Genomic DNA, 15,320 nt, shown 5'->3' with positions numbered 1-15,320 from the left:
ACATTGGATGAGCAGAGACCTCCCAGCCCCATGTAAAATCAATCGGTGAGCACACTCCTTGAGATCTGCATGCCAAGGCTAAGACCCAGCTTCATTCAATGAACAGAAAGCTCCAGTGCTGGACACACAATACCAAACAACTAGCAAGACAGGAAGACAACCCTAGCAATTAGGAGAGAGGCTGTCTAAAATCATAATAAGTTCACAGACAGCCTAAAACAAACCACCAGATGCAGTCCTACCCACCAAAAAGACAAGATCCAGACTCATCCAGCAGAGCACAGACACCTGTTACTTCCACCAGGAAGCCTACAGAAGCCACAGAACCAACCTTATCCACTGGGGGCAGACACCAAGAACAGTGGGGACTACGAACCTGCAACCTGATGAAAGGAGACCCCAAACACAGTAAGTTAAACAAAATGAGAAGACAGAGAAATATGCAACAGATGAAGGAGCAAGGTAAAAAAAAACGCCAGACCAAACAAACAAAGACGAAATAGGCAGTCTACCTGAAAAATAATTCAGCGTAATGATAGTAAAGATGATCCAAAATCTTGGAAATAGAATCAAGAAAATACAAAAAACTTTTAACAAGGACATAGAAGAAAAAAAGAGCAAACAAACAATGATGAACAACACAATAAATGAAATTTAAAATTCTCTAGAAGGAAACAACAGCAGAATAACTGAAGCAGAAGAACAGATAAGTGACCTGGAAGATAAAATAGTGGAAATAACTACCTCAGAGCAAAATAGAGAAAAAAGAATGAAAATAATTGAGAACAGTCTCGAGACAACTGGGACAACATTAAATGCACCAAGATTCAAATTATAGGGATAACAGAAGAAGAAGAGAAAAAGAAAGGGATGAGAAAATATTTGAAGAGATTATAGTTGAAAACTTCCCTAATATGGGTAAGGAAACAGTCAATCAAGTCCAGGAAGCTCAGAGAGACAAAATACAGGATAAATCCAAGGAGAAAGAGGCCAAGACACATATTAATCAAACTATCAAAAACTTAAATACAAAGAAAAAATATTGAAAACAGCAAGGGAAAAGCAACAAACAACATACAAGTGAATCCTCATAAGGTTAACAACTGATCTTTCAGCAGAAACTCTGCAAGCCAGAAGAGAGTGGCAGGACATATTTAAAGTCATGAAAGGAAAAAACCTACAGCCAAGATTGCTCTACCCAGTAAGGATCTCATTATGATTCAACAGAGAAATTAAAAACTTTACAGACAAGAAAAAGTTAAGAGAATTCAGCACCACCAAACCAGCATTACAACAAATTGTAAAGGAAATTTTCTAGGCAGGAAACATAAGAGAAGGAAAAGACTTACAAAAAAAAAAAAAAAGAAAGAAAGAAAGAAAGAAAAGAAAAAAAAACAATGAAGAAAATGGTAATAGGAACATACATACCAATAATTACCTTAAATGTAAATGGATACATATCAATAATTACCTTAAATGCAAATGGATTAAATGCTCAAACCAAATGACATAGACAGGCTGAATGGATAGAAAAAGAAGACCCATATATGTGCTGTCTACAGGAGACCCACTTCAGACCTAGGGACATACAAACCGAAAGTGAGGGGATGGAAAATGATATGCCATGCAAATGGAAATCAAAAGAAAGCTGGAGAAGCAATTCTCATATCAGACAAAGTAGATTTTAAAATAAAGTCTATTACAAGAGACAAAGAACACTACACAATGATCAGGGATCAATTCCAAGAAGAAGATATAACAACTGTAAATATTTATGCACTCAATATAGGAGCACCTCAATACATAAGACAAATGCTAACAGCCATAAAAGGGGAAATCAACAGTAACACAATCATAGTAGGGGATTTCAACAACACACTTTCACCAATGGACAGATATCCAAAATGAAAATAATTAAGGGAAAACAAGCTTTAAATGACATATTAAACAAGATGGACTTAATTGATATTTATAGGACATTCCATCCAAACACAACAGAAGACACTTTCTTCTCAAGGGCTCATGGAACATTTGCCAAGATAGCTCATAACTTGAGTCACAAATCAAGCCTTGGTAAATGTACGAAAATTGAGTTCATATTACACATCTTTTCTGATCACAAGACTATGACACTAGATATCAATTACGAGACAAAAAAGTAAAAAATAAAAACACATGGAGGCTAAACAATATGCTACTAAATAACCAAAAGATCACTGAAGAAATCAAAGAGGAAACCAAAAAATACCAAGAAACAAATGACAATGAAAACACGAATGCCCAAAACCTATGGGATGCAGCAAAAGCAGTTTTAACAAGTAAGTTTATAGTAATAAAATCCAACCTCAGGAAACAATAAAAATCTCAAATAAACATCCTAAACTTACACTTAAAGCATTTAGAGAAAGAACAATAACAACAACAAAAAAAAAAACAAAGTTAGCAGAAGGAAATTAATCTTAAAATAATATCAGAAACAAATGAAAAAGAAATGAAGGAAATAATAACAAATAAAAATAAAACTGAGAGCTGGTTCTTTGAGAAGATAAACAAAATTGATAAGCCATTAGCTAGACTCATCAAAAAAAAAAGGAGAAGACCCAAATCAACAGAATGAGAAATGAAAAAGGATAAGTAACAAGTGACACTGCAGAAATACAAATGATCATGAGAGATTACTAAAAACAACTATATGCCAATAAAATGGACGACCTGGAAGAAATGGACAAATTCTTAGAAAAGCACAACCTTCTGAGACTGAAATAGGAAGAAATCAAAAATATAATCAGACCAGTCACAACACTGAAATTGAAATTATGATTAAAACTCTTGCAACAAACAAAAACCCAGGGCCAGATGGTTTCACAGGCACATTCTATCAAACTTTAAGAGAAGAGCTAACACTTATCCTTCTCAAACTCTTCCAAAATATAACAGAGGGGGGAACACTCCCAAACTCGTTCTACAAGGCCACCATCACCCTGATACCAAAACCAGACAAAGATGTCACAAAGAAAGAAAACTACAGGTCAATATCACTGATGAACATAGATGCACAAATTCTCAAACAAATAGTAGCAAAAAGAATCCAACAGCAAATTAAAAGGATCATGCAGCATGATCAAGTGGGGTTTATCCCAGGAAAGCAAGGATTTTTCAGTATACCCAATTTAATCATTGTGATACACCATATTAACAAATTGAAGGATAAAAACCATGTGATAATCTCAATAGATGCAGAAAAAGCTTCTGAGAAAATTCAACACCCATTTATGATTAAAAAAAAAAAAAAACTCTCCAGAAAGTAGGCATAGAGGAACATACCTCAATATGATAAAGGCCATATATAACAAACCCACAGCCTGCATCATTCTCGGTGGTGAAAATCTGAAACCATTTCAACTAAGGTAAGGAAGAAGACAAGGTTGCCCACTCTCACTACTGTTATTCAAAATAGTTTGGAAATTTTAGCCACAGCAATCAGAGAAGGAAAAGAAACAAAAGGAATCCAAACTGGAAAAAAAGAAGTAAACTTTCACAGCTTGCAGATAACATGATACTATACATAGAGTATACTAAGGATGTTACCAGAAAACTACTAGAGCTAATCAGTGAATTTGGTAAAGTAGCAGGGTACAAAATTAATGTACAGAAATCTTTTGCATTTCCATTCACTAATGATAAAAAATCTGAAAGATATATTAAGGAAACACTCCCATTTACCATTGCAACAAAAATAATAAAATGCTTAGGAATAAACCTACCTAAGGAGACAAAAGAGCTGCATGCAGAAAACTATAAGACACTGATGAAATAAGTTAAAGTTGATACAAACAGTAGGAGAGATACACCAAGTTCTTGGATTGGAAGAATCAACACTGTGAAAATGACTATACTACCAAAGATTCAGTACAATCCCTATCAAACATTTTTCACAGAACTAGAAGAAAAAAATTCACAGTTTGTATGGAAACACAAAAAAGACCCCGAATAAATAAAGCAATCTTGAGAAAGAAAAATGGAGCAGGAGGAATCTGACTTCCTGACTTCAGACTATACTACAAAACTGCAGGAATCAAGACAGTATGGTACTGGCACAAAAACCGAAATATAGATCAATGGAACAGGATAGAAAGCCCAGAGATAAACCCATGCACATATGGTCATCTTATGTTTGATAAAGGAGGCAAGAATATACAATGGAAAACAGCCTCTTCAATAAGTGGTGCTGGGTAAACTGGGCAGCTACATGTAAAAGAATGATATTAGAACACTCCTTATAACCATACACAAAAATAAACTCAAAATGGATTAAATACCTAGATGTAAGGCCAGATGATATAAAACTCTTAGAGGAAAACATAGGCAGTACACTTTATGAGATAAATCACAGCAAGATCCTTTCTGAACCACCTCCTAGAGAAAGGGAAACAAAAACAAAAACAAACAAATGGGACCTAATGAAACTTCAAAGCTTTTGCACAGCAAAGGAAACCATAAACAAGACCAAAAGACAACCCTCAGAATGGGAGAAAATATTTGCAAATGAAACAACTGACAAAGGATTCATCTCCAAAATTTACAAGCAGCTCATGAAGCTCCATATCAAAAAAACAAACAACCCAATCCAAAAATGCACAGAAGACCTAAATAGACATTTCTCCAAAGAAGGTATACAGATGGCCAACAAACACATGAAAGGATTCTCAACATCACTAATCATTATAGAAATGCAAATCAAAACTACAATGAGGTTTCACCTCACAGCAGTCAGAATGTCCATTATCAAAAAATTTACAAACAATAAATGCTGAAGAGGGTGTGAAGGAAAGGGAAGCCTCTTGCACTGTTGGTGGGAATTTACAATTTACATATAGGGTGATATAACCACTGTGGAGAACAGTATGGAGGTTCCTTAAGAAACTAAAAATAGAAATACCATGTGACCCAGCAATCCCACTACTGGGCATATACCCTGAGAAAACCATAATTCAAAGAGAGTCATCTACCACAATGTTCTTTGCAGCTCTATTTACAGTAGCAAGTACATGGAAGCAACCTAAGTGTCCATCGACAGATGAATGGATAAAGAAGATGTGACACATATATACAATGGGATATTACTCAGCTATAAAAAGAAACAAAATTGCATTATTAGTAGTGAAGTGGATGGATCTAGAATCTGTCACACAGAGTAAAGCAAGAGAAAAACATATACCATATGCTAACACACACACACACACACACATATATATATATGTATATATATAATCTATATATATATATATAATCTAAAAAACAAAAATGTTTCTGAAGAACATAAGGGCAGGACAGAAATGAAGACACAGATGTAGATAACGGACTTAAGGACACGGGAAGTGGGAAAGTTAAGCTGGGACGAAGTGAGAGAGTGACATGGACATATACAACATACCAAATGTAAAATAGCTAGTGGGAAGCAGCTGCACAGCACAGGGTGATCAGCTCAGTGCTTTCTGTCCAGCTGGAGGGTTGGGTTATGAAGCGTGGTAGAGAGACACAAGAGGGAGAGGATATGGTGATTTAAGTATATGTATAGCTGAATCACTTTCTTATACAGCAGAAACTAACACAACAATGTAAAGCAATTATACTCCAATAAAGATATAAAAAAAAGAATGAGCAAAAAATCCAAAAATATATAAAAAATAATCATACACAAGGAACAAGTGGGATTTATTCCAGAGATTCAAGGATCATTCTATATTCTCAAACCTAATTAATGTGATAAACCACATTAACAAAAGGAAGGATAAAAATCACATGATCATCTCAATAGGTGCAGAAAAAGCATCTGACAAAATTCATCATCCATTTATGACAATAACACTCATAAAAGTGAGTAGCATGGGAAATATCTCAACATAATAATGTGCCATATATGAAAAAACCACTAACCCAGTTGACATTATACTCAACAAAGAAAAGCTGAAAGCCTGTTTTCCTAAAATCAGGAAGAAGACAAGGATGCTCATGCTGCCCAATTCTATTTAGCATAGTTTTGGAATATCCAGCCACAGCAATCAGACAAGAAAAAGAAATAAAATGCATCACATTGTAAGGGAAGAGGTAAAGCTGTAACTATTTGCAGATGCCATGATAATTTATATAGAAAACCCTAAATCTCTCCAGCAAAAATCTATTAGAACTAATAAATGAATTCAGTAAAGTTATCAGATATAAGAATAATATACAGAAATCTATTGCTTTTCTATTAATTAATTATCAACTACCAGAAAGAGAAAAGAAGAAAAAAATCCTGTATAAATCGCCTAAGGATAAACTTAACCAAGGAGATGAACAACCTATACTCTGAAAACTATAAAGTATTGATGAAGGAAATTGAAGATGATACAAAGAAATGAAAGATATGCCATGTTCATGGATTGGAATCAATATTGTTAAAATGTCCATACTACCCAAAGCAATCTACAGATTTAATTCAATCGCTATCAAAATACCCAGGACATTTTTCACAGAACTAGAACAAATAATCCTAAAACTTACATGGAAGCAAAAAGACCCCAATTGTTGTTTTTTTGGTGATTCACGGGCCTCTCACTGTTGTGGCCTCTCCTGTTGAGGAGCACAGTCTCCGGACGCTCAGGCTCAGCAGCCATTGCTCACGGGCCCAGCCGCTCCACGGCATGCAGGATCCTCCCAGACTGGGGCACAAATCCATGTCCGCTGCATCGGCAGGCGGACTCTCAACCACTGCACCATCAGGGAAGTCCCTAGCCAAAGCAATTTTGAGAAAAAAAGAGAGAACAAAGCTGGAGGTATTCTGTTGCTTAACTTCAGACTCTCCAACAAAGCTACAGTAATCAAAATAACATGGTAGTGGAACAAAAACAGACCCATAGATCAGTGGAACAGGATATAGAGCCCAGAAAAAAAACAGCACACTATGGTCAATTAATCTATGACAGAGGAGATAAGAATGTGCAATGGAGAAAAGACAGTGTCTTCAATATATGGTGCAGGGATAACTGAACAGCTACATTTATTTATTTTTAATTACATTTTTAAAAAATTTTACACAGTTTTTAAAGTTTACACTCTATTTACAGTTATTACAAAATATTCACTATACTCCCTGTATTGTACAATACATCATTATAGCCTATCTTACACCCAATATTTTGTACCTCCCACTCCCCTGATGGTAATGACTAGTTTGTTCTCTATATCTATGCATCTGCTTCTTTTTTGTTATATTCACTAGTTTGTTGTATTTTTTTAGATTCCACACATACATGATATCATACAGTATTTGTCTTTCTCTGTTTGATTTATTTCACTTAACATAGTGACATCCATGTCAGTCCATGTTGTTGAAAATTGCAACATTGTTTTCACGACTGAGTAGTATTTCATTATTCATATATACCACATATTCTCTATCTATTCATCTGTTGATGACACTTAGGTTACTTCCACATTCTGGCAATTGTAAATAATGCTGCTATGAACATTGAGGTGCATATATCTTTTCAAATTAATTGTTTTTTTTTTCAGATATATACTGAGGAGTGGAATTGCTGGGTCATATGGTAGTTCTATTTTTAGTTTTTTGGGAAACGTCCATACTCTTTTCCACAGTGGTTGCACCAATTTACATTCCCACCAACAGTGTATGGGGGTTCCCTTTTCTCCACATCCTTGCCAACATGTGTTCTTTGTGTTCTTTTTGATGACTGTTTGACAGGTGTGAGGTGATACGTCATTGTGGTTTTGATTTACATTTCCCTGATGTTTAGTGATGTTGCATATCTTTTCATGTGCCTGTCAGCCATCTGTATTTCCTGTTTGGAAAAATGTCTATTCAGTTCTTCTTCCCCATTTTTAATTGGGTTGTTTGCTTTTTTGATGTTGAGTTGTATGAGCTGTTTATATATGTCTCTAACACCATACAGAAAAAGAAACTCAAAATGGATTAAAAACTTAAATGTAAGACCAGATACGATAAACCTCATAGAGAAAAACCTAGGCAGAATACTCTTTGACATAATTCGTAGCAATATATAATTTATTTTGGATCCATCTCCTAAAGTAAAGGAAATAAAAGCAAAAATAAACAAATGGAACCTAATTAAAATTACAAGCTTTTGCACAGCAAAGAAACCACTGATAAAACAAAAAGACAACTTACTGAATGGGAAATAAACCTCCATATGAAAATAAGCAAATTTTTGTTAAAATAGTGTAAATATTTCAGACACTATGAAACCCAGTCCTGAATTTAAAGCATTAATAAAAGAGATTCTCAGTTCCCTTAGTAAGTAATAAAATATAGATTAAGACAGCAGTAATGTTAGATTTTATATATAATGAGAGTAGCAAATTTAAGAAGTTTGAAAATATAAATTACTGAGATTATGGAACAAGAAATCCTCTTATATGTTGCTGAAGCGCAATTTGTTACAAACACTTTGAAAAATAATTTGGCATTATCTTATAAGTTTCAACACACTCACCCTTCAATCAAGCAATGTACATTCTTAGGTATAACACCTACATAAAGTCCCATACATAAACATGAGATATATTCAAGAATGGTTGTTAGCAAAATTACTCATAATAGTAAAAAAAATCTGGAAATGTTGTCCATCAATAGAAGAGTACATGAATAAATTGTGATATATTCATAAATTAGAACACTATAAAAATTGAAAATAAATTAATTGGACTTGAAAGGATGATATGGATTAATTTTAGAAACACAATTTAATAGGAAATGAGTGACAGAATGGTACTTTCAGTTTGATGCTATTACTTATGACTCTAAATAAGGAAAATGCTTGATGTATTAATCAGAAATGCATACATATGTACATGGTTACTCACTCTATGAAATATTGAAATAAGAAAAGGAAATGACTCATGTAAAATTTAAGCAGAGAGATGAGACTAAGGCAGTGCACATATGTAGATTTTTTATTTGGGAATGTTTTGCACTTAAGTATGTGCTGGCTTTAAAGGTGTTCATTTTATCATCATGTGTAATAACTTACATGTATGATACATGTGTTCCTTTTGTTGTCCATGTTTTTCATAATGAACTGCTCCATAGAAAATCATTTAAAATACAATGAAAAGAAATAGAATTTGAAGGAAATGGTCTAGTCTTGCTTACCTATGTCTGGCGCTAATAATTTAAAGGTCAAATCATGATATAAGAATATATGACAAAGGAAGCAAGGATATACAATGGAGAAAAGACAGTCTCTTCAATAAATGGTGCTGGGAAAACTGGACAGCTACATGTAAAAGAATGAAATTAGAACACTCCCTAACACTATACACAAAAATAAACTCAAAATGGATTAAAGACCTAAATGTAAGACTGGAAACTATAAAACTCTTAGAGGAAAACATAGGAAGAACACTGACATAAATCACAGAAAGATCTTTTTTGACTCACCTCATAGAGTAATGGTAATAAAAACAAAAATAAACAAATAGGACCTAATGAAACTTAAAAGCTTTTGCACAGCAAAGAACACTATAAACAAAATGAAAAGACAACCCTCAGAATGAGAGAAAACATTTGCAAATGAATCAATGGACAAAGGATTAATCTCCAAAATATATAAACAGCTCATGCAGCTTAATATTAAAAAAAAAACACAATCCAATCAAAAAATGGGCAGAAGACCTAAATAGACACTTCTCCAAAGAAGACATACAGATTGCCAATAAACTCATTAAAGGATGCTCAACATCACTAATTATTAGAGAAGTGCAAATAAAAATTACAATGAAGCATCACCTCACGCCAGTTAGAATGAACATCATCAGAATATCTACAAACAACAAATGCTGGAGAGGGTGTGGAGAAAAGGGAACCCTCTTGCACTGTTGGTGGGAATATAAATTGATACAGCCACTATAGAGAACAGTATGGACGTTCCTTAAAAAACTAAAAATAGAATTACCATATGACCCAGAAATCCCAGTACTGGGCATATACCTAGAGAAAACCATAATTCAATGAAAGACATGAACCCCAATGTTAATTGCAGCACTATTTACAATAGTCAGGTCATGGAAGTAACATAAATGCCCAGACAAATGGATAAAGAAGATGCGGTACATATATAAAATGGAATATTACTCAGCCATAAAAAGGAACAAAACTGGGTCGTTTGTAGAGACATGGATAGACCTAGAGACTGTCATACAAAGTGAAGCAATTCAGAAAGATAAAAACAAATATAATAAATTAATGTATATATGTAGAATCTAGAAAAATGGTACAGATGCACTGGTTTGCCAGGAAGAAATAAAGACATAGATGTAGAGAACAAACATATGGACACCAAGGGGGAAAAGTGGGGGTGGTGGTGTGGGATGAATTGGGAGATTAGAATTGACATATATACACTAATATGTGTAAAATATATAACTAATAAGAACCTTTCTATAAAAAATTTAAATGAAATTAAATTTTTTAAAAAAGAATAAATTGTTGCCTGTACCAAATTTAGCACCTTTGTGACTTTAACCCAAGGTTGCAGTCCTGACTGAGAAAGAAAATGAAATAAGTTAAAATTATTCAACTCACCAACGACTAAAATTTGCATACATCTAACTCTGTCACTTTTGTGGTGAGCCTTGTTTTACATTAGAGACTTTTTCTAATCATGAAAATGCCACCTTGCCCATCCCTCATACATGCACAGCCAACTGTGGCCAAGTGCTAAGGTTCACTGGACACAGAGATCTTCACAGTCTGTTCACCCAACCTGTGCAGCTTGCATTTCTCAAACATGCAACTGTTACAAACTTTCACCTGCCTACACACACCTGCCAAGATAGCTGCATCAGGAAGGTAGTTCTCACTAGGGGGTACTTTGGTCTCCAAAATGTTACTACTTTTGCTAATTTCTCAAGGTTTCCTTGCCCAGGCCACATATGTTAGAGTGTTAGGTAATAATTTTGCATATACTCCTGTAATCCAAGTTTTGAAACAATTAGGAAGTATGGAATGGGATAGATATCAAAATATACATAATGTGTTATGTTGTGTTGTGTTGTGTTATGTTATTATAGGAGACTGCACTTGTGTCTGAGAGCAAAATGGCCTTTTTAGTACTTCCTTCATCACCACCCTAAACTTTTTGACCCATTGAATGAGATGAGCAATTTTCTAACCAGCTCTACAAAGGATTGCACTCTTCCTTGGATTGGGTGGTTAAAGATGTGGAGCAAAAATCTTATATTTTATAGGTGGTAGTATAAATTGTCAGAACCATTTTGAAAAAAAATTACATTATTTTATAAACTTAAGCATGCACACTCCCTATATTATGTGAAGATGTTCGTAGCAAAATTATACACAAGCACACACAAACTCTTATGTAATTATGGGCAGATGTGTGGGAGGAGGTTGACAATGATATTCCCTCAATTGTTATTTTTAACATACATTGGTTTATTGTATATTACTGGATAAACATATAAAAGTTATAAATATAGAACAATGCTTATTTTGTTCTGTGAAACATGGTGTGTGTTGTTCTTATGCTCATCAACTATACCTTTATAATATTTTATGTGCACAGAAGATTTGCCCAATCCAGATTGGGATCAGCATGATTTACTCTCAGTGTGAGCTGTGACTCAAGTTCTAAATATTATTTAAGGACTTAAATGTGCCTCACATGTTTAAGGGCTACAAAGACAATTAAAGATATAAACATGGTTTTGAAGAAGCTTACTGAGAAATAGAGGGAGGAGGACATGAAGAAAAATGTGGTAAAGTTTTATACAGGCTATGGTATAAATCTGTATAGTATATCCTAGAGGTAGAAAAAGTGATAGGAACAATTTCTATTTCAGAATATTGTGTCAGGAATGGCTTTTAAAATAAATACAATATAACTTGAATAGAGTCACAAAGAAAATGATTTTCCTGAGCAGACTGATGTGGAAGAAATATTTTCTTGGTAGGAGATTGTAGGAATCAAAGACTCTAGAAAATTTAAATAATCAAAAACCTGAAGGCCATATTTCTGAAAGACAAAAATGTTTTACCTCACAGATATTTTTAGAGAATGAACAACTGGAAGTATTGCCAAGAAATTCACATTTCTTTAATATCAGAAGGAAAAACAGCATAAGATAGAAAAGTGGCTTTATTTGTACTTCAAATTTAAAATATTTAAAATGTTACATAGTAACAGAAAATGAAAATTTATCTATTCACTTTTTCTTAGGAATGCACAAATAGCAGTGAATTTCATTATGGCTGAGAGAAAAATCTCGTAATTTTGTACCCTTTTAAATCAGATACTCTGTATTTTCAAAACAATTTCAGATTTCATGCATTCTAGCTACAAATGTTGCCCACTTATTGGGAAAAGTTTTTCTTGGTATTAGTCTATAATATCACCATTGCAGGGGGAATCTGGCATCCTGTAATGAAACTCTAAATGTTTAGCATATCTAGCCAACCCCAAAAGCTGACATGCCATTTTCTTGGGAATAAACTAAATATATAAAATATGATTATTTCATTATTATCTATACACTAACAATGTCAGGATCAAAGAGCAAGCAATTTATACTTTCAAGGTAGGTGGGGGAAAACATGATTTCAAATACAAACATGTATATTTAAACAATACTTGACTTGAAATATTTCATATGTAATGGAATATTCCAAAACTTCAAATGAAAATTAAACAGAATACAAAGAACAATAATATAATCTTTGAGCAAAAAGGGAAAAGGTCTCACAAAACCAATATCCTTTTTATACAGCAGTGTTTCCTTTTCATCTAGCAGCTTCTGCAATATTTATAGAGCTGACTGGATAAGTTTGATTTTCTAGCTCCCATTTGCATCACAGGGTGAACCTCTGGATAAAAGTTAACAATTGCAAAGAAGGGCTGATTCTATGAAATACATCAGTAGTGATAAGTGAACAGTCTGAAAAGAAACATTTACTTTGAAAATCTAACAAAGTTGTAGTAAAGAAAACCACAAATATTGCATCAATTCTAACAATCCTAAAGCACAGAGTAGTTGTATTGTGTTAAATATTTCCTGTTTACTAAAACAACACATTAAGAGAACACTCTGATTCATTAGTTTCTCAAATTTCAACCACAATATCTCTTCAAAGATGAAAACTGATTATGCTACTTAACTGTTTCAGAACTTTCAGTAAGTTCCCATTGCTCCTAGGCGTTACTCTCTCACTTTCAGATACTTTTCTTCTTATTGATGGAATATTTTGCCTCTAATTTCATGTAGTAGATCACAGCCATATCACTTCCTTAAGAGTATCTCCTCTGAACACTTCTAGACTAGGTAATTTCTCTCTATCATACAATCGCAGAGTATTTTCTGCTTTTGAAATAATGTATTGATTATAGATACTTGTTTAATGACCATCTTCCTAGTGAGACTGTAAACTCCCTGAGGACAAATACAATGATTGTTTTAATTGAATTGCTATTTAATGAATGAACTGGCACCTAAGTGATGAGATAAATAATTTCTATATATTTGATTTAAAATATCATCAAACTAGAAAAACGTGACATGTCTTTAGAAACATACAGAGAAAAACAAATGAGTACTATAAAGACCAAGATGAAACTTTTACTAAAGAAAACAAAGGAAAACAACTTTGAAGTATTGATGATTAAATTGTTGCTAAACTCTCAGAACAATTTTCATTAACTATCAGTCTAATGGAGCTCTTTCAAAACAGAATAAATGAATTAATCTTGCTTAGAAGCAGTATGGTGATCTTCCACACCTAAAAATTTACTCGAGATATTGCATATCTTTCCCAATGTTTTGGAAAATGTAATATTTTAGAAGTGTAAGACCAGGCTAGACAGGAAAAAAGTCTTCTTAACTTCTTTATAAAGGGTGTGTTTCAAGACACCTGTATTAATTTCTTCTTATTACTGGAACATTTTAGAAACCAATTTAGTAGCTTAAAACATCAAACTATTATCTTATAATTCTGTACCTCAGAAGTCTATAATGGGTAGGCAGGGCTGTGTTCCTTCTAGAAGCTCATTGGAATAGCCCATTTCTTTGCTTTTCCCAGTTTATAGACAGTGCCGGCATTCCCTGGCTTGTGTTCACACATGACTTAGAACTCTGCTTTCATGGTAACATTTTCTTCTTTGATTAACTCTCCTGTCTCCCTCTTTTCTTTATAAGGACCTGTGATTACACTGGGTCCACTTATATAATCCAGGATAATCCCCCCATTTTATGACACAATTATTAATCACATTGGCAAAATCCCTTTTTCCATGTTAAAGCAACATATTTCTTTAACATGGAAAATGCTCCTCTGGATTAAGACCTGAATATCTTTAGGGCGTCATTGTTTAGCCCAGTGCAACACCAGAATAGTGTGTCTCTCAAACAATAAGCATCTTTCTCCATCTATTTGAAGAATAGAGGAGGAAAATTTTTCCTCTACTTCTTTCAGGTCTCCATAACAAAAGACGGATTAACACGAGAAAAGCAAACAAACTGAAGTTTTACATGATGTAGGAGCCCTCATAAGGAAATAAAAACCCAAAAAAGTGGCAAAACCTAGAGTAGCTATTAAAGTGAGAAGAATAAAGGAAGGTAAGTACTATTTTAACAAGTTCTGCTTGTACAGAATTCTCCTGGCCTCAAATCATCCTTGATTAAAATGTTACTTTCTTTCTGATATAAGTAGGACAGCTTTCTTATGGAATTTCTTCTCCTCTCCTTAGGAAGAAAGAGGAGATGAGAATGTTCTTGCATCTGCTATTTTTCGAGTGCCTTAAATTCAAAGTATCCCTTATGTTGAAGTGGCAAACATTGATCTCAGAAAGCAGTTGTGCAGGAAATAGAAAACAGTACACAAGGCATTCTGCATCCTTATATACACAGATTTATAATCAAAGAAGTCTAGGCAAGACTGCAGACAGGACATAGCTGGGTACCAGGGATTGTAGTCACTTAAGTACCACATCATTTCATAGTATCAGAGTGCAAGATTGTAATTACAAGTTTCCCTTTTTGGATTAGCAGAGCTGCACTACTAATACCAAGGCCATAACACTGTTCTTTAATACTTATAAGACTTTCTCTTAGCACTATATACATAAGTGTATGTGCGTATGTGTATCTATATATACCAGTATGAATGCATTGATACATAATCATATATATGCACATATATATGGGCAATATTTTTGTGAATTCCCTATAGGATAAAATAAGGTAATATTTTTATGCAAAAAATGAAGTGAACAGCAAATTTTAAGGAG

This window comes from Mesoplodon bidens (assembly GCF_964165515.1).
Source record: "Mesoplodon bidens genome assembly, chromosome: 17".
In the NCBI taxonomy this organism is placed as follows: Eukaryota; Metazoa; Chordata; class Mammalia; order Artiodactyla; family Ziphiidae; genus Mesoplodon; species Mesoplodon bidens.
The sequence above is the reverse complement of the archived record's forward strand: the minus strand, read 5'-3'. Positions refer to the sequence as shown.